Source organism: Convolutriloba macropyga, chromosome 1 (genome assembly GCF_964194025.1).
Source record: "Convolutriloba macropyga chromosome 1, txConMacr16.3, whole genome shotgun sequence".
Taxonomy (NCBI): domain Eukaryota; kingdom Metazoa; phylum Xenacoelomorpha; order Acoela; family Convolutidae; genus Convolutriloba; species Convolutriloba macropyga.
The window spans coordinates 70,805,228-70,825,036 of record NC_134468.1 but is presented as its reverse complement, the minus strand read 5'-3'; the positions used below and the strand labels follow the sequence as shown (position 1 = coordinate 70,825,036).

At 35.7% G+C, this 19,809-nt stretch overlaps 1 protein-coding gene and 17 non-coding genes across 29 annotated transcripts in view; 1 reads left to right on the top strand and 17 right to left on the bottom strand.

Annotated features, from left to right (window-relative positions):
* Positions 1 to 19,809, top strand: part of LOC142342119 (cilia- and flagella-associated protein 46-like) — a 754,419-nt gene that overhangs the window by 639,911 nt on the left and 94,699 nt on the right. The gene's annotated exons all lie outside the window — the stretch shown is intronic.
* On the bottom strand, positions 131 to 201 carry Trnag-ucc (transfer RNA glycine (anticodon UCC)). The gene has a single exon. It is a non-coding gene; the product is annotated as a tRNA-Gly (tRNA).
* Positions 437 to 507, bottom strand: Trnag-ucc (transfer RNA glycine (anticodon UCC)). The gene has a single exon. It is a non-coding gene; the product is annotated as a tRNA-Gly (tRNA).
* Trnag-ucc (transfer RNA glycine (anticodon UCC)) lies at positions 738 to 808 on the bottom strand. Its single transcript has one exon. It is a non-coding gene; the product is annotated as a tRNA-Gly (tRNA).
* On the bottom strand, positions 1,039 to 1,109 carry Trnag-ucc (transfer RNA glycine (anticodon UCC)). Its single transcript has one exon. It is a non-coding gene; the product is annotated as a tRNA-Gly (tRNA).
* On the bottom strand, positions 1,952 to 2,022 carry Trnag-ucc (transfer RNA glycine (anticodon UCC)). The gene has a single exon. It is a non-coding gene; the product is annotated as a tRNA-Gly (tRNA).
* Trnag-ucc (transfer RNA glycine (anticodon UCC)) lies at positions 2,559 to 2,629 on the bottom strand. The gene has a single exon. It is a non-coding gene; the product is annotated as a tRNA-Gly (tRNA).
* Trnag-ucc (transfer RNA glycine (anticodon UCC)) lies at positions 2,861 to 2,931 on the bottom strand. Its single transcript has one exon. It is a non-coding gene; the product is annotated as a tRNA-Gly (tRNA).
* On the bottom strand, positions 4,369 to 4,439 carry Trnag-ucc (transfer RNA glycine (anticodon UCC)). Its single transcript has one exon. It is a non-coding gene; the product is annotated as a tRNA-Gly (tRNA).
* Positions 4,977 to 5,047, bottom strand: Trnag-ucc (transfer RNA glycine (anticodon UCC)). The gene has a single exon. It is a non-coding gene; the product is annotated as a tRNA-Gly (tRNA).
* Positions 5,279 to 5,349, bottom strand: Trnag-ucc (transfer RNA glycine (anticodon UCC)). The gene has a single exon. It is a non-coding gene; the product is annotated as a tRNA-Gly (tRNA).
* Trnag-ucc (transfer RNA glycine (anticodon UCC)) lies at positions 6,794 to 6,864 on the bottom strand. The gene has a single exon. It is a non-coding gene; the product is annotated as a tRNA-Gly (tRNA).
* Trnag-ucc (transfer RNA glycine (anticodon UCC)) lies at positions 8,012 to 8,082 on the bottom strand. The gene has a single exon. It is a non-coding gene; the product is annotated as a tRNA-Gly (tRNA).
* Trnag-ucc (transfer RNA glycine (anticodon UCC)) lies at positions 9,222 to 9,292 on the bottom strand. The gene has a single exon. It is a non-coding gene; the product is annotated as a tRNA-Gly (tRNA).
* On the bottom strand, positions 9,524 to 9,594 carry Trnag-ucc (transfer RNA glycine (anticodon UCC)). The gene has a single exon. It is a non-coding gene; the product is annotated as a tRNA-Gly (tRNA).
* Positions 11,040 to 11,110, bottom strand: Trnag-ucc (transfer RNA glycine (anticodon UCC)). Its single transcript has one exon. It is a non-coding gene; the product is annotated as a tRNA-Gly (tRNA).
* Positions 12,555 to 12,625, bottom strand: Trnag-ucc (transfer RNA glycine (anticodon UCC)). The gene has a single exon. It is a non-coding gene; the product is annotated as a tRNA-Gly (tRNA).
* Positions 12,861 to 12,931, bottom strand: Trnag-ucc (transfer RNA glycine (anticodon UCC)). Its single transcript has one exon. It is a non-coding gene; the product is annotated as a tRNA-Gly (tRNA).

Genomic DNA, 19,809 nt, shown 5'->3' with positions numbered 1-19,809 from the left:
AATCAATGCTCAAATTATGCCGTCACTATGAGTTTTTTGTTGAGAAATTTATCAGGCTGTTCTTTTTAAAAGGTCTAGTTAAATAATTTCAATTAATTTTTGGGCTTAACTACCGACTTGGAATATTTTATGCATCGTACGGGAATCGAACCCATGTCAACAGCTTGGAAGGCTGCTATGCTACCACTACACCAACAATGCGTGAAGTTTGCTTTTTAATTCGATGAATAAAAGTATGCATCGTACGGGCCTCGTTTTAATGTCCCTATCTTGTAAGACTTCTATGCTTTCATTGCAACAGCAATCAATGCTCAAATTATGCCTTCACTATGAGTTTTTTGTTTTGTTGAGAAATTTATCAGGCTGTTCTGATAAAAAGTTCTAGTTAGCTAATTACAATTTATTTTTGGCTTAACTACCAGCTTTGTATAATTTGTGCATCGTACGGGAGTCTAACCCATGTCAACAACTTGGAAAGCTGCTATGCTACCACTACACCAACGACGCTTGAAGTGTCCTATTTAATTTGATGAATAAAATTATGCATTGTAAACGACTCGTTTTAATGTCAACATCTTGTAGGGCTGCTATGCTTTTATTGCAACCGCAATGCTTGATTTATGCCGTCACAATGAATTTTTTGTTTTGTTTAGAAATTTATCAGGCTGTTCTGATAAAAAGTTTCAGTTCGCTAATTACAATTTTTTTTGGCGTAACTACCTACTTTTTATAATTTGTGCATCGTACAGGAATCGAACCCATGTCAACAGCTTGGAAGGCTGCTATGCTACCACTACACCAACGATGCTTGAAGTTTCCTATCTAATTTGATGAATAAAATTGTGCATTGTAAAGGACTCGTTTTAATGTCAACATCTTGTAGGGCTTCTATGCTTTTATTGCAACAGCAATGCTTGAGTTATGCCGTCACAATGAATTTTTTGTTTTGTTTAGAAATTTATCAGGCTGTCCTGATAAAAAGTATTAGTTCGCTAATAAAATTTTTTTTTGATGTAACTAACAACTTTTAATATTTTGTGCATCGTACGGGAATCGAACCCATGTCAACAGCTTGGAAGGCTGCTATGCTACCACTACACCAACGATGCTTGAAGTTTGCTTTTTAATTCGATGAATAAAAGTATGCATCGTACGGGCCTCGTTTTAATGTCCCTATCTTGTAAGACTTCTATGCTTTCATTGCAACAGCAATCAATGCTCAAATTATGCCTTCACTATGAGTTTTTTGTTTTGTTGAGAAATTTATCAGGCTGTTCTGATAAAAAGTTCTAGTTAGCTAATTACAATTTATTTTTGGCTTAACTACCAGCTTTGGATAATTTGTGCACAGTACGGGAGTCTAACCCATGTCAACAGCTTGGAAGGCTGCTATGCTACCTTTACACCAACGATGCTTGAAGTTTGCTATTTAGTTGGATGAATAAAAATTTGCATCGTACGGGACTCTTTCGAATGTCAACACCTTGTAAGATTGCTAGGCTTTCATTGCAACAGCAATCAATGGTTAAATTATGCCGTCAGTTTGAGTTTTTGTTTTGTTGAGAAATTTATCAGGCTGTTCTGATAACAAGTTTTAGTTCGCTAATTACAATTTATTTTTGGCGTAACTACCTACTTTGAATAATTTGTGCATCGTACGGGAGTCTAACCCATGTCAACAACTTGGAAGGCTGCTATGCTCCCACTACACCAACGACGCTTGAAGTGTCCTATTTAATTTGATGAATAAAATTATGCATTGTAAACGACTCGTTTTAATGTCAACATCTTGTAGGGCTGCTATGCTTTTATTGCAACCGCAATGCTTGAATTATGCCGTCACAATGAATTTTTTGTTTTGTTTAGAAGATTATCAGGCTGTTCTGATAAAAAGTTTTAGTTCGCTAATTACAATTTATTTTTGGCGTAACTACCTACTTTTAATAATTTGTGCATCGTACGGGAAACGAACCCATGTCAACAGCTTGGAAGGCTGCTATGCTACCACTACACCAACGATGCTTGAAGTTTCGTATTCAATTTGATGAATAAAATTATGCATCGTAAAGGACTCGTTTAAATGTCAACATCTTGTAGGGCTGCTATGCTTTTATTGCAACAGCAATGCTTGAATTAGGCCGTCACAATGAATTTTTTGTTTTGTTTAGAAATTTATCAGGCTGTTCTGATAAAAAGTTTTTGTTCGCTACTTACAATTTATTTTTGGCGTAACTACCAACTTTTAATAATTGGTGCATCGTACGGGAATCGAAGCCATGTCAACAGCTTGGAAGTCTGCTATGCTACCTTTACACCAACGATGCTTGAAGTTTGCTATTTAGTTGGATGAATAAAAATTTGCATCGTACGGGACTCTTTCGAATGTCAACACCTTGTAAGATTGCTAGGCTTTCATTGCAACAGCAATCAATGGTTAAATTATGCCGTCAGTTTGAGTTTTTGTTTTGTTGAGAAATTTATCAGGCTGTTCTGATAACAAGTTTTAGTTCGCTAATTACAATTTATTTTTGGCGGAACTACCTACTTTGAATAATTTGTGCATCGTACGGGAGTCTAACCCATGTCAACAACTTGGAAGGCTGCTATGCTACCACTACACCAACGACGCTTGAAGTGTCCTATTTAATTTGATGAATAAAATTATGCATTGTAAACGACTCGTTTTAATGTCAACATCTTGTAGGGCTGCTATGCTTTTATTGCAACCGCAATGCTTGAATTATGCCGTCACAATGAATTTTTTGTTTTGTTTAGAAATTTATCAGGCTGTTCTGATAAAAAGTTTTTGTTCGCTACTTACAATTTATTTTTGGCGTAACTACCAACTTTTAATATTTGGTGCATCGTACGGGAATCGAACCCATGTCAACAGCTTGGAAGTCTGCTATGCTACCTTTACACCAACGATGCTTGAAGTTTGCTATTTAGTTGGATGAATAAAAATTTGCATCGTACGGGACTCTTTCGAATGTCAACACCTTGTAAGATTGCTAGGCTTTCATTGCAACAGCAATCAATGGTTAAATTATGCCGTCAGTTTGAGTTTTTGTTTTGTTGAGAAATTTATCAGGCTGTTCTGATAACAAGTTTTAGTTAGCTAATTACAATTTATTTTTGGCGTAACTACCAACTTTTAATAATTTGTGCATCGTACGGGAATCGAACCCATTTCAACAGCTTGGAAGGCTGCTATGCTACTTTTACACCAACGATGCTTGAAGTTTGCTATTTAGTTCGATGAATAAAAATTTGCATCGTACGGAACTCTTTCGAATGTCAACACCTTCTAAGATTGCTATGCTTTCATTGCAACAGCAATAAATGGTTAAATTATGCCGTTTTTCGTTTTGTTGAGAAATTTATCAGGCCGTTCTGATAAAAATTTTTAGTTAGCTAATTATAATTTATTTTCGGCTTAACTACCAACTTTTAATAAATTGTGCATCGTACGGGAATCGAACCCATGTCAACAGCTTGAAAGAATGCTATGCTATCTTTACACCAACGATGCTTGAACCTTGCTATTTAGTTCGATGAATAAAAATTTGCATCGTACGGAACTCTTTCGAATGTCAACACCTTCTAAGATTGGTATGCTTTCATTGCAACAGCAATCAATGGTTAAATTATGCCGTTAACATGAGTTTTTTGTTTTGTTGAGAAATTTACAGGCTGTTCTGATAACAAGCTTTAGTTAGCTACTTACAATTTATTTTTGGCGTCACTACCAACTTTTAATAATTTGTGCATCGTACGGGAATCGAACCCATGACAACAGTTTGGAAGGCTCCTAAGCTACCTTTACACCAACGATGCTTGAAGTTTGCTATTTAGTTCGATAAATAATAATTTGCATCGTACGGGACTCTTTTGAATGTCAACACCTTCTAAGATTGCTATGCTTTCATTGCAACAGCAATAAATGGTTAAATTATGCCGTTTTTTGTTTTGTTGAGAAATTTATCAGGCCGTTCTGATAAAAATTTTTAGTTAGCTAATTATAATTTATTTTTGGCTTAACTACCAACTTTTAATAAATTGTGCATCGTACGGGAATCGAACCCATGTCAACAGCTTGAAAGAATGCTATGCTATCTTTACACCAACGATGCTTGAACCTTGCTATTTAGTTCGATGAATAAAACTCTGCATCGTACGGGACTCTTTTGAATGTCAACATCTTGTAAGACTGCTGTGCTTTCATTGCAACAGCAATTAATGCTTAATTTATGCCGTCACTATGAGTTTTTTGTTTTGTTGAGAAATGTATCATGCTGTTCTGATGAAAAGTTTTAATTAGCTTATTACAATTTATTGTTGGCTTAACTACCTACTTTGATTAATTTGTGCATCGTACGGGAGTCTAACCCATGTCAACAACTTGGAAGGCTGCTATGCTACCACTACACCAACGACGCTTGAAGTGTCCTATATAATTTGATGAATAAAATTATGCATTGTAAACGACTCGTTTTAATGTCAACATCTTGTAGGGCTGCTATGCTTTTATTGCAACCGCAATGCTTGAATTATGCCGTCACAATGAATTTTTTGTTTTGTTTAGAAATTTATCAGGCTGTTCTGATAAAAAGTTTTTGTTCGCTACTTACAATTTATTTTTGGCGTAACTACCAACTTTTAATATTTGGTGCATCGTACGGGAATCGAACCCATGTCAACAGCTTGAAAGAATGCTATGCTATCTTTACACCAACGATGCTTGAACCTTGCTATTTAGTTCGATGAATAAAACTCTGCATCGTACGGGACTCTTTTGAATGTCAACATCTTGTAAGACTGCTGTGCTTTCATTGCAACAGCAATTAATGCTTAATTTATGCCGTCACTATGAGTTTTTTGTTTTGTTGAGAAATGTATCATGCTGTTCTGATGAAAAGTTTTAATTAGCTTATTACAATTTATTGTTGGCTTAACTACCTACTTTGATTAATTTGTGCATCGTACGGGAGTCTAACCCATGTCAACAACTTGGAAGGCTGCTATGCTACCACTACACCAACGACGCTTGAAGTGTCCTATATAATTTGATGAATAAAATTATGCATTGTAAACGACTCGTTTTAATGTCAACATCTTGTAGGGCTGCTATGCTTTTATTGCAACCGCAATGCTTGAATTATGCCGTCACAATGAATTTTTTGTTTTGTTTAGAAATTTATCAGGCTGTTCTGATAAAAAGTTTTTGTTCGCTACTTACAATTTATTTTTGGCGTAACTACCAACTTTTAATATTTGGTGCATCGTACGGGAATCGAACCCATGTCAACAGCTTGGAAGTCTGCTATGCTACCTTTACACCAACGATGCTTGAAGTTTGCTATTTAGTTGGATGAATAAAAATTTGCATCGTACGGGACTCTTTCGAATGTCAACACCTTGTAAGATTGATAGGCTTTCATTGCAACAGCAATCAATGGTTAAATTATGCCGTCAGTTTGAGTTTTTGTTTTGTTGAGAAATTTATCAGGCTGTTCTGATAACAAGTTTTAGTTAGCTAATTACAATTTATTTTTGGCGTAACTACCAACTTTTAATAATTTGTGCATCGTATGGGAATCGAACCCATTTCAACAGCTTGGAAGGCTGCAATGCTACTTTTACACCAACGATGCTTGAAGTTTGCTATTTAGTTCGATGAATAAAAATTTGCATTGTACGGAACTCTTTCGAATGTCAACACTTTGTAAGATTGGTATGCTTTCATTGCAACAGCAATCAATGGTTAAATTATGCCGTGAACATGAGTTTTTTGTTTTGTTGAGAAATTTACAGGCTGTTCTGATAACAAGATTTAGTTAGCTACTTACAATTTATTTTTGGCGTCACTACCAACTTTTAATAATTTGTGCATCGTACGGGAATCGAACCCATGACAACAGTTTGGAAGGCTCCTAAGCTACCTTTACACCACCGATGCTTGAAGTTTGCTATTTAGTTCGATAAATAATAATTTGCATCGTACGGGACTCTTTTGAATGTCAACACCTTCTAAGATTGCTATGCTTTCATTGCAACAGCAATAAATGGTTAAATTATGCCGTTTTTTGTTTTGTTGAGAAATTTATCAGGCCGTTCTGATAAAAATTTTTAGTTAGCTAATTATAATTTATTTTTGGCTTAACTACCAACTTTTAATAAATTGTGCATCGTACGGGAATCGAACCCATGTCAACAGCTTGAAAGAATGCTATGCTATCTTTACACCAACGATGCTTGAACCTTGCTATTTAGTTCGATGAATAAAACTCTGCATCGTACGGGACTCTTTTGAATGTCAACATCTTGTAAGACTGCTGTGCTTTCATTGCAACAGCAATTAATGCTTAATTTATGCCGTCACTATGAGTTTTTTGTTTTGTTGAGAAATTTATCATGCTGTTCTGATGAAAAGTTTAGTTGGCTAAGTACAATTTATTTTTGGCTGAACTACCTACTTTGAATAATTTGTGCATCGTACGGGAATCGAACCCATGTCAAGAGCTGGGAAGGCTGCTATGCTACCACTACACGAACGCTGCTTCCAATTTGCTATTTAATTTGAAGCATAAAATTTTGCATCGTACCGGACTCGTTTTAATGTCAACATCTTGTAGGTTTGCTATGCTTTCATTGCAACAGCAATGCTTGAATTATGCCGTCACAATGAATTTTTTGTTTTGTTGAGAAATTTATCAGGCTGTTTTGATAAAAAGAAGTTTAGTTAGCTAATTTTATATTGTTTTTGGCCTAACTACCAACTTTGAATAATTTGTGCATCGTACGGGAATCGAACCCATGTCAACAGCTTGGAAGGCTGCTATGCTACCACTACACCAACGATGCTTGAAGTTTGCTATTTAGTTGGATGAATAAAAATTTGCATCGTACGGGACTCTTTCGGATGTCAACACCTTGTAAGATTGCTAGGCTTTCATTGCAACAGCAATCAATGGTTAAATTATGCCGTCAGTTTGAGGTTTTGTTTTGTTGAGAAATTTATCAGGCTGTTCTGATAACAAGTTTTAGTTAGCTAATTACAATTTATTTTTGGCGTAACTACCAACTTATAATAATTTGTGCATCGTACGGGAATCGAACCCATTTCAACAGCTTGGAAGGCTGCTATGCTACTTTTAGACCAACGATGCTTGAAGTTTGCTATTTAGTTCGATGAATAAAAATTTGCATCGTACGGAACTCTTTCGAATGTCAACACTTTGTAAGATTGGTATGCTTTCATTGCAACAGCAATCAATGGTTAAATTATGCCGTGAACATGAGTTTTTTGTTTTGTTGAGAAATTTACAGGCTGTTCTGATAACAAGTTTTAGTTAGCTAATTACAATTTATTTTTGGCGTCACTACCAACTTTTAATAATTTGTGCGTCGTACGGGAATCGAACCGATGACAACAGTTTGGAAGGCTCCTAAGCTACCTTTACACCAACGATGCTTGAAGTTTGCTATTTAGTTCGATAAATAATAATTTGCATCGTACGGGACTCTTTTGAATGTCAACATCTTGTAAGACTGCTGTGCTTTCATTGCAACAGCAATTAATGCTTAATTTATGCCGTCACTATGAGTTTTTTGTTTTGTTGAGAAATGTATCATGCTGTTCTGATGAAAAGTTTTAATTAGCTTATTACAATTTATTGTTGGCTTAACTACCTACTTTGAATAATTTGTGCATCGTACGGGAATCGAACCCATGTCAAGAGCTGGGAAGGCTGCTATGCTACCACTACACGAACGCTGCTTCCAATTTGCTATTTAATTTGAAGCATAAAATTTTGCATCGTACCGGACTCGTTTTAATGTCAACATCTTGTAGGTTTGCTATGCTTTCATTGCAACAGCAATGCTTGAATTATGCCGTCACAATGAATTTTGTTTTGTTGAGAAATTTATCAGGCTGTTTTGATAAAAAGAAGTTTAGTTAGCTAATTTTATATTGTTTCTGGCCTAACTACCAACTTTGAATAATTTGTGCATCGTACGGGAATCGAACCCATGTCAACAGCTTGGAAGGCTGCTATGCTACCACTACACCAACGATGCTTGAAGTTTGCTATTTAGTTGGATGAATAAAAATTTGCATCGTACGGAACTCTTTCGAATGTCAACACTTTGTAAGATTGGTATGCTTTCATTGCAACAGCAATCAATGGCTAAATTATGCCGAGAACATGAGTTTTTTGTTTTGTTGAGAAATTTACAGGCTGTTCTGATAACAAGTTTTAGTTAGCTAATTACAATTTATTTTTGGCGTCACTACCAACTTTTAATAATTTGTGCGTCGTACGGGAATCGAACCCTTGACAACAGTTTGGAAGGCTCCTAAGCTACCTTTACACCAACGATGCTTGAAGTTTGCTATTTAGTTCGATAAATAATAATTTGCATCGTACGGGACTCTTTTGAATGTCAACACCTTCTAAGATTGCTATGCTTTCATTGCAACAGCAATAAATGGTTAAATTATGCCGTTTTTTGTTTTGTTGAGAAATTTATCAGGCCGTTCTGATAAAAATTTTTAGTTAGCTAATTATAATTTATTTTTGGCTTAACTACCAACTTTTAATAAATTGTGCATCGTACGGGAATCGAACCCATGTCAACAGCTTGAAAGAATGCTATGCTATCTTTACACCAACGATGCTTGAACCTTGCTATTTAGTTCGATGAATAAAACTCTGCATCGTACGGGACTCTTTTGAATGTCAACATCTTGTAAGACTGCTGTGCTTTCATTGCAACAGCAATTAATGCTTAATTTATGCCGTCACTATGAGTTTTTTGTTTTGTTGAGAAATTTATCATGCTGTTCTGATGAAAAGTTTAGTTGGCTAAGTACAATTTATTTTTGGCTGAACTACCTACTTTGAATAATTTGTGCATCGTACGGGAATCGAACCCATGTCAAGAGCTGGGAAGGCTGCTATGCTACCACTACACGAACGCTGCTTCCAATTTGCTATTTAATTTGAAGCATAAAATTTTGCATCGTACCGGACTCGTTTTAATGTCAACATCTTGTAGGTTTGCTATGCTTTCATTGCAACAGCAATGCTTGAATTATGCCGTCACAATGAATTTTTTGTTTTGTTGAGAAATTTATCAGGCTGTTTTGATAAAAAGAAGTTTAGTTAGCTAATTTTATATTTTTTTTGGCCTAACCACCAACTTTGAATAATTTGTGCATCGTACGGGAATCGAACCCATGTCAACAGCTTGGAAGGCTGCTATGCTACCACTACACCAACGATGCTTGAAGTTTGCTGTTTAGTTCGATGAATAAAAGTTTGCATCGTACGGGAATCGTTTTAATGTCAACATCTTGTAGGGCTGCTATGCTTTTATTGCAACCGCAATGCTTGAATTATGCCGTCACAATGAATTTTTTGTTTTGTTTAGAAATTTATCAGGCTGTTCTGATAAAAAGTTTTTGTTCGCTACTTACAATTTATTTTTGGCGTAACTACCAACTTTTAATATTTGGTGCATCGTACGGGAATCGAACCCATGTCAACAGCTTGGAAGTCTGCTATGCTACCTTTACACCAACGATGCTTGAAGTTTGCTATTTAGTTGGATGAATAAAAATTTGCATCGTACGGGACTCTTTCGAATGTCAACACCTTGTAAGATTGCTAGGCTTTCATTGCAACAGCAATCAATGGTTAAATTATGCCGTCAGTTTGAGTTTTTGTTTTGTTGAGAAATTTATCAGGCTGTTCTGATAACAAGTTTTAGTTAGCTAATTACAATTTATTTTTGGCGTAACTACCAACCTTTAATAATTTGTGCATCGTACGGGAATCGAACCCATTTCAACAGCTTGGAAGGCTGCTATGCTACTTTTACACCAACGATGCTTGAAGTTTGCTTTTTAGTTCGATAAATAAAAATTTGCATCGTACGGAACTCTTTCGAATGTCAACACTTTGTAAGATTGGTATGCTTTCATTGCAACAGCAATCAATGGTTAAATTATGCCGTGAACATGAGTTTTTTGTTTTGTTGAGAAATTTACAGGCTGTTCTGATAACAAGCTTTAGTTAGCTACTTACAATTTATTTTTGGCGTCACTACCAACTTTTAATAATTTGTGCATCGTACGGGAATCGAACCCATGACAACAGTTTGGAAGGCTCCCGAGCTACCTTTACACCAACGATGCTTGAAGTTTGCTATTTAGTTCGATAAATAATAATTTGCATCGTACGGGACTCTTTTGAATGCCAACACCTTCTAAGATTGCTATGCTTTCATTGCAACAGCAATAAACGGTTAAATTATGCCGTTTTTTGTTTTGTTGAGAAATTTATCAGGCCGTTCTGATAAAAATTTTTAGTTAGCTAATTATAATTTATTTTTGGCTTAACTACCAACTTTTAATAAATTGTGCATCGTACGGGAATCGAACCCATGTCAACAGCTTGAAAGAATGCTATGCTATCTTTACACCAACGATGCTTGAACCTTGCTATTTAGTTCGATGAATAAAACTCTGCATCGTACGGGACTCTTTTGAATGTCAACATCTTGTAAGACTGCTGTGCTTTCATTGCAACAGCAATTATTGCTTAATTTATGCCGTCACTATGAGTTTTTTGTTTTGTTGAGAAATGTATCATGCTGTTCTGATGAAAAGTTTTAATTAGCTTATTACAATTTATTTTTGGCTTAACTACCTACTTTGAATAATTTGTGCATCGTACGGGAATCGAACCCATGTCAAGAGCTGGGAAGGCTGCTATGCTACCACTACACGAACGCTGCTTCCAATTTGCTATTTAATTTGAAGCATAAAATTTTGCATCGTACCGGACTCGTTTTAATGTCAACATCTTGTAGGTTTGCTATGCTTTCATTGCAACAGCAATGCTTGAATTATGCCGTCACAATGAATTTTTTGTTTTGTTGAGAAATTTATCAGGCTGTTTTGATAAAAAGAAGTTTAGTTAGCTAATTTTATATTGTTTTTGGCCTAACTACCAACTTTGAATAATTTGTGCATCGTACGGGAATCGAACCCATGTCAACAGCTTGGAAGGCTGCTATGCTACCACTACACCAACGATGCTTGAAGTTTGCTATTTAGTTGGATGAATAAAAACTTGCATCGTACGGGACTCTTTCGAATGTCAACACCTTGTAAGATTGCTAGGCTTTCATTGCAACAGCAATCAATGGTTAAATTATGCCGTCAGTTTGAGGTTTTGTTTTGTTGAGAAATTTATCAGGCTGTTCTGATAACAAGTTTTAGTTAGCTAATTACAATTTATTTTTGGCGTAACTACCAACTTATAATAATTTGTGCATCGTACGGGAATCGAACCCATTTCAACAGCTTGGAAGGCTGCTATGCTACTTTTACACCAACGATGCTTGAAGTTTGCTATTTAGTTCGATGAATAAAAATTTGCATCGTACGGAACTCTTTCGAATGTCAACACTTTGTAAGATTGGTATGCTTTCATTGCAACAGCAATCAATGGTTAAATTATGCCGTGAACATGAGTTTTTTGTTTTGTTGAGAAGTTTACAGGCTGTTCTGATAACAAGTTTTAGTTAGCTAATTACAATTTATTTTTGGCGTCACTACCAACTTTTAATAATTTGCTGCGTCGTACGGGAATCGAACCCATGACAACAGTTTGGAAGGCTCCTAAGCTACATTTACACCAACGATGCTTGAAGTTTGCTATTTAGTTCGATAAATAATAATTTGCATCGTACGGGACTCTTTTGAATGTCAACACCTTCTAAGATTGCTATGCTTTCATTGCAACAGCAATAAATGGTTAAATTATGCCGTTTTTTGTTTTGTTGAGAAATTTATCAGGCCGTTCTGATAAAAATTTTTAGTTAGCTAATTATAATTTATTTTTGGCTTAACTACCAACTTTTAATAAATTGTGCATCGTACGGGAATCGAACCCATGTCAACAGCTTGAAAGAATGCTATGCTATCTTTACACCAACGATGCTTGAACCTTGCTATTTAGTTCGATGAATAAAACTCTGCATCGTACGGGACTCTTTTGAATGTCAACATCTTGTAAGACTGCTGTGCTTTCATTGCAACAGCAATTAATGCTTAATTTATGCCATCACTATGAGTTTTTTGTTTTGTTGAGAAATTTATCATGCTGTTCTGATGAAAAGTTTAGTTGGCTAAGTACAATTTATTTTTGGCTTAACTACCTACTTTGAATAATTTGTGCATCGTACGGGAATTGAACCCATGTCAAGAGCTGGGAAGTCTGCTATGCTACAACTACACGAACGCTGCATCCAATTTGCTATTTAATTTGAAGCATAAAATTTTGCATCGTACCGGACTCGTTTTAATGTCAACATCTTGTAGGTTTGCTATGCTTTCATTGCAACAGCAATGCTTGAATTATGCCGTCACAATGAATTTTTTGTTTTGTTGAGAAATTTATCAGGCTGTTTTGATAAAAAGAAGTTTAGTTAGCTAATTTTATTTTTTTTTGGCCTAACCACCAACTTTGAATAATTTGTGCATCGTACGGGAATCGAACCCATGTCAACAGCTTGGAAGGCTGCTATGCTACCACTACACCAACGATGCTTGAAGTTTGCTGTTTAGTTCGATGAATAAAAGTTTGCATCGTACGGGAATCGTTTTAATGTCAACATCTTGTAAGACTGCTTTGCTTTCATTGCAACAGCAATAAAAGCTTAAATTATGCCGTCACTATGAGTTTTTTGTTTTGTTGAGAAATTTATCAGGCTGTTCTGATAAAGTAGTTTATTTAGCGAATTACAATTTCTTTTTGGCTTAACCACCAACTTTGAATAAGTTGTGCATCGTACGGGAATCGAACCCATGTCAACAGCTTGGAAGGCTGCTATGCTACCACTACACCAACGATGCTTGAAGTTTGCTATTTAGTTTGATGAATAAAAGTTTGCATGGTACAGGACTCGTTTTAGTGTTAACATCTTGTAAGACTGCTATGCTTTCATTGCAACAGCAATCAATGCTTAAATTATGCCCTAACTATGAGTTTTTTGTTTTGTTGAGAAATTTGTCAGGCTGTTCTGACAATAAGTTTTAGTTAGCTAATTACAACTTATTTTTGGCTTAGCTACCAACTTTGAATAATTTGATTATCGTACGGGAATTGCACCCATGTCAACAGTTTGGTAGGCTGCTATGCTACCACTACACCAACGATGCTTGGCGTTTGCTACCTAATTCGATGAAAAAAGTATGCAACGTACGGGACTCGTTTTAATGTCAACATCTTGTAAGACTGCTATGCTTTCATTGCAACAGCAATCAATGCTTAAATTATGCCGTTAATTTGAGTTTTATGTTTCGTTGAGAAATTTATCAGGCTGTTCTGATAAAGTAGTTTAGTTAGCTAATTACAATTTGTTTTTGGCTTAACCTCCAACTTTGAATAAGTTGTGCATCGTACGGCCATCGAAACCATGAAAAAAGCTTGGAGGGCTGCTATGCTACCACTACACCAACGATGCTTGGAGTTTGCTATTTAATTCGATGAAAAAAGTATGCTACGTACGGGACTCGTTTTAATGTCAACATCTTGTAAGACTGCTATGCTTTCTTTGCAACAGCAATCAATGCTTAAATTTTGCCGTCACTGTGAGTTTTTTTGTAATGTTGAGAAATTTATCGGGCTGTTCTGATAAAAAATTTTAGTTAGCTAATTACAATTTGTTTTTGGCTTAACAACCAACCTTGAATAATTTGTGAATCGTACGGGAATCGAACCCATGTCAACAGCCTGGAGGTCTGGTATACTACCACTACACCAACGATACTTTGAGTTTGCTGTTTAATTCGATGAAAAAAAGTATGCAACGTACGGGACTCGTTTTAATGTCAACATCTTCTAAGACTGCTATGCTTTCATTGCAACAGCAATCAATGCTTAAATTATGCCGTCACTATGAGTTTTTTGTAATGTTGAGAAATTTATCAGGTTGTTCTGATAAAAAAATTTTAGTTGGCTAAGTACAATTTGTTTTTGGCTTAACCACCAACTTTGAATACGTTGTGCATCGTACGGGAATCGAAACTATGTCAACAGCTTAGAGTAGGCTGCTATGCTACCACTACACCAACGATTCTGGGAGTTTGCTAGTTAATTCGTTGAAAAAAAGTATGCAACGTACGGGACTCGTTTTAATGTCAACATCTTGTAAAACTGCTATGCTTTCATTGCAACAGCAATCAATGCTTGAAATTTGCCGTCACAATGAGTTTTTTGTTTTGTTGAGAAATGTATCAGGCTGTTCTGATAAAAAAGTTTCGTTAGCTAACTACAATTCATTTTTGCCTTAACTACCAACTTTGAATAATTTGTGCATCGTACGTGAATTGAAGCCATGTCAACAGCTTGGAGGGCTGCTATGCTACCACTAGACCAACGATGCTTGAAGTTTGCTATTTTGTTTGATGACTAAATTTTGCATGGTACAGGACTCGTTTTAATGTCAACATCTTGTATGACTGCTATGCTTTCATTGCAACAACAATCAATGCTTGAATTTTGCCGTCACAATGATTTTTTTGTTATGTTGACAAATGTATCAGGCTGTTCTGATAAAAAAGTTTCGTTAGCTAACTACAATTTCCTTTTTGCATTAACTACCAACTATGAAAAATTTGTGCATCGTACGTGAATTGAAGCCATGTCAACAGCTTGGAGGGCTGCTGTGCTACCACTACACCAACGATGCTTGAAGTTTGCTTTTTAGTTTGATGACTAAAAGTTTGCATGGTACAGGACTCATTTTAATGTCAACATCTTGTAAGACTGCTATGCTTTCATTGCAACAGCAATCAATGCTTAAATTATGCCGTCACAATGAGTTTTTTGTATTGTTGAGAAATTTATCAGGCTGTTCTGACAATAAGTTTTAGTTAGCTAATTACTATTTTTGGCTTAGCTACCAACTTTGAATAATGTGTGCATCGTACGGGAATCGAACCCATTTCAACAGCTTGGAAGGCTTATATGCTACCACTACACCAACGATGCTTGGAGTTTGCTATTTAATTCGATGAAAAAAAGTATGCAACGTACGGGACTCGTTTTAATGTCAACATCTTGTAAGACTGCTATGCTTTCATTGCAACAGCAATCAATGCTTGAATTATGCCGCCACTATGAGTTTTTTGTAGTGTTGAGAAATTTATCAGGTTGTTCTGATAAAGAAGTTTAGTTAGCTAATTACAGTTTTTTTGGCTTAACAACCAACTTTGAATAATTTGTGCATCTTACGGTAATCTAACCCGTGTCAACAGCTTGGAAGGCTTATATGCTACCACTACACCAACGATGCTTGGAGTTTGTTATTTAATTCGATGAAAAAAGTATGCAACGTACGGGACTCGTTTTAATGTCAACATCTTGTAAGACTGCTATGCTTTCATTGCAACAGCAATCAATGCTTGAATTATGCCTTCACTATGAGTTTTTTGTATTGTTGAGAAAATTATCCAGCTGTTCTGATAAAAAAGTTTAGTCAGCTAATAACAATTTATTTTTGGCTAACCAACCAACTTTGAATAATTTGTGCATTGTACGGGAATCGAACCCATGTCAAGAGCTTGGAAGGCTGTTATGCTACCACTACAACAACGATGCTGGGAGTTTGCTAGTTAATTCGATGAAAAAAAGTATGCAACGTACGGGACTCGTTTAAATGTCAACATCTTGTAAGACTGCTATGCTTTCATTTCAACAGCAATCAATGCTTGAATTTTGCCGTGACAATGAGTTTTTTGTTTTGTTGAGAAATATCAGGTTGTTCTGATAAAAAAGTTTTGTTAGCTAACTACAATTCATTTTTGCCTTAACTACCAACTTTGAATAATTTGTGCATCGTACGTTAATTGAAGCCATGTCAACAGCTTGGAGGGCTGCTATGCTACCACTACATAAACGATGCTTAGTGTTTGCTATTTAATTAGATGAAAAAAAGTATGCAACGTACGGGACTCGTTTTATTGTCAACATCTTTTAAGACTGCTATGCTTTCATTGCAACAGCAATCAATGCTTGAATTATGCCGCCACTATGAGTTTTTTGTAGTGTTGAGAAATTTATCAGGTTGTTCTGATAAAGAAGTTTAGTTAGCTAATTACAGTTTTTTTTGGCTTAACAACCAACTTTGAATAATTTGTGCATCTTACGGTAATCTAACCCGTGTCAACAGCTTGGAAGGCTTATATGCTACCACTACACCAACGATGCTTGGAGTTTGTTATTTAATTCCATGAAAAAAGTATGCAACGTACGGGACTCGTTTTAATGTCAACATCTTGCAAGACTGCTATGCTTTCATTGCAACAGCAATCAATGCTTGAATTATGCCTTCACTATGAGTTTTTTGTAATGTTGAGAAAATTATCCAGCTGTTCTGATAAAAAAGTTTAGTCAGCTAATAACAATTTATTTTTGGCTAACCAACCAACTTTGAATAATTTGTGCATTGTACGGGAATCGAACCCATGTCAAGAGCTTGGAAGGCTGTTATGCTACCACTACAACAACGATGCTTGGAGTTTGCTAGTTAATTCGATGAAAAAAAGTATGCAACGTACGGGACTCGTTTAAATGTCAACATCTTGTAAGACTGCTATGCTTTCATTTCAACAGCAATCAATGCTTGAATTTTGCCGTGACAATGAGTTTTTTGTTTTGTTGAGAAATATCAGGTTGTTCTGATAAAAAAGTTTTGTTAGCTAACTACAAATCATTTTTGCCTTAACTACCAACTTTGAATAATTTGTGCATCGTACGTTAATTGAAGCCATGTCAACAGCTTGGAGGGCTGCTATGCTACCACTACATAAACGATGCTTAGTGTTTGCTATTTAATTAGATGAAAAAATTATGCAACGTACGGGACTCGTTTTATTGTCAACATCTTTTAAGACTGCTATGCTTTCATTGCAACAGCAATCAATGCTTGAATTATGCCGCCACTATGAGTTTTTTGTAGTGTTGAGAAATTTATCAGGTTGTTCTGATAAAGAAGTTTAGTTAGCTAATTACAGTTTTTTTTGGCTTAACAACCAACTTTGAATAATTTGTGCATCTTACGGTAATCTAACCCGTGTCAACAGCTTGGAAGGCTTATATGCTACCACTACACCAACGATGCTTGGAGTTTGTTATTTAATTCGATGAAAAAAGTATGCAACGTACGGGACTCGTTTTAATGTCAACATCTTGCAAGACTGCTATGCTTTCATTGCAACAGCAATCAATGCTTGAATTATGCCTTCACTATGAGTTTTTTGTAATGTTGAGAAAATTAATCAGCTGTTCTGATAAAAAAGTTTAGTCAGCTAATAACAATTTATTTTTGGCTAACCAACCAACTTTGAATAATTTGTGCATTGTACGGGAATCGAACCCATGTCAAGAGCTTGGAAGGCTGTTATGCTACCACTACAACAACGATGCTTGGAGTTTGCTAGTTAATTCGATGAAAAAAAGTATGCAACGTACGGGACTTGTTTAAATGTCAACATCTTGTAAGACTGCTATGCTTTCATTTCAAAAGCAATCAATGCTTGAATTTTGCCGTGACAATGAGTTTTTTGTTTTGTTGAGAAATATCAGGTTGTTCTGATAAAAAAGTTTTGTTAGCTAACTACAAATCATTTTTGCCTTAACTACCAACTTTGAATAATTTGTGCATCGTACGTTAATTGAAGCCATGTCAACAGCTTGGAGGGCTGCTATGCTACCACTACATAAACGATGCTTAGTGTTTGCTATTTAATTAGATGAAAAAAGTATGCAACGTACGGGACTCGTTTTATTGTCAACATCTTTTAAGACTGCTATGCTTTCATTGCAACAGCAATCAATGCTTGAATTATGCCGCCACTATGAGTTTTTTGTAGTGTTGAGAAATTTATCAGGTTGTTCTGATAAAGAAGTTTAGTTAGCTAATTACAGTTTTTTTTGGCTTAACAACCAACTTTGAATAATTTGTGCATCTTACGGTAATCTAACCCGTGTCAACAGCTTGGAAGGCTTATATGCTACCACTACACCAACGATGCTTGGAGTTTGTTGTTTAATTCGATGAAAAAAGTATGCAACGTACGGGACTCGTTTTAATGTCAACATCTTGTAAGACTGCTATGCTTTCATTGCAACAGCAATCAATGCTTGAATTTTGCCGTGACAATGAGTTTTTTGTTTTGTTGAGAAATATCAGGTTGTTCTGATAAAAAAGTTTTGTTAGCTAACTACAAATCATTTTTGCCTTAACTACCAACTTTGAATAATTTGTGCATCGTACGTTAATTGAAGCCATGTCAACAGCTTGGAGGGCTGCTATGCTACCACTACATAAACGATGCTTAGTGTTTGCTATTTAATTAGATGAAAAAAAGTATGCAACGTACGGGACTCGTTTTATTGTCAACATCTTTTAAGACTGCTATGCTTTCATTGCAACAGCAATCAATGCTTGAATTATGCCGCCACTATGAGTTTTTTGTAGTGTTGAGAAATTTATCAGGTTGTTCTGATAAAGAAGTTTAGTTAGCTAATTACAGTTTTTTTTGGCTTAACAACCAACTTTGAATAATTTGTGCATCTTACGGTAATCTAACCCGTATCAACAGCTTGGAAGGCTTATATGCTACCACTACACCAACGATGCTTGGAGTTTGTTGTTTAATTCGATGAAAAAAGTATGCAACGTACGGGACTCCTTTTAATGTCAACATCTTGTAAGACTGCTATGCTTTCATTGCAACAGCAATCAATGCTTGAATTATGCCTTCACTATGAGTTTTTTGTAATGTTGAGAAAATTATCCAGCTGTTCTGATAAAAAGTTTAGTCAGCTAATAACAATTTATTTTTGGCTAACCAACCAACTTTGAATAATTTGTGCATTGTACGGGAATCTAACCCGTGTCAACAGCTTGGAAGGCTTATATGCTACCACTACACCAACGATGCTTGGAGTTTGCTATTTAATTCGATGAAAAAAAGTATGCAACGTACGGGACTCGTTTTAATGTCAACATCTTGTAAGACTGCTATGCTTTCATTGCAACAGCAATCAATGCTTGAATTATGCCGTCACTATGAGTTTTTTGTAGTGTTGAGAAATTTATCAGGTCGTTCTGATAAAGAAGTTTAGTTAGCTAATTACAGTTTTTTTGGCTTAACAACCAACTTTGAATAATTTGTGCATCTTACGGTAATCGAACCCGTGTCAACAGCTTGGAGGGCTGCTATGCTACCACTACACCAACGATGCTTGAAGTTTGCTATTTAGTTTGATGACTAAAAGTTTGCATGGTACAGGACTTGTTTTAATGCCAACATCTTGTAAGACTGCTATGCTTTCATTGCAACAGCAATCAATGCTTAAATTATGCCGTCACTATGAGTTTTTTGTTTTGTTGTAAAATTTATCTGGCTGTTCTGACAATAAGTTTTAGTTAGCTAATTACAATTTATTTTTGGCTTAGCTACCTACTTTGAATAGTTTGTGCATCGTACGGGAATCGAATCCATGTCAACAGCTTGGCACGCTGCTATACTACCACTACAGCAACGATGGTGGGAGTTTGCTAGTTAATTCGATGAAAAAAAGTAGGCAACGTACGGTACTCGTTTATGCTTTCATTGCAACAGCAATCAATGCTTGAATTTTGCCGTCACAATGAGTTTTTTTGTTTTGTTGAGAAATGTATCAGGCTGTTCTGATAAAAAAGTTTCGTTAGTAACTATAA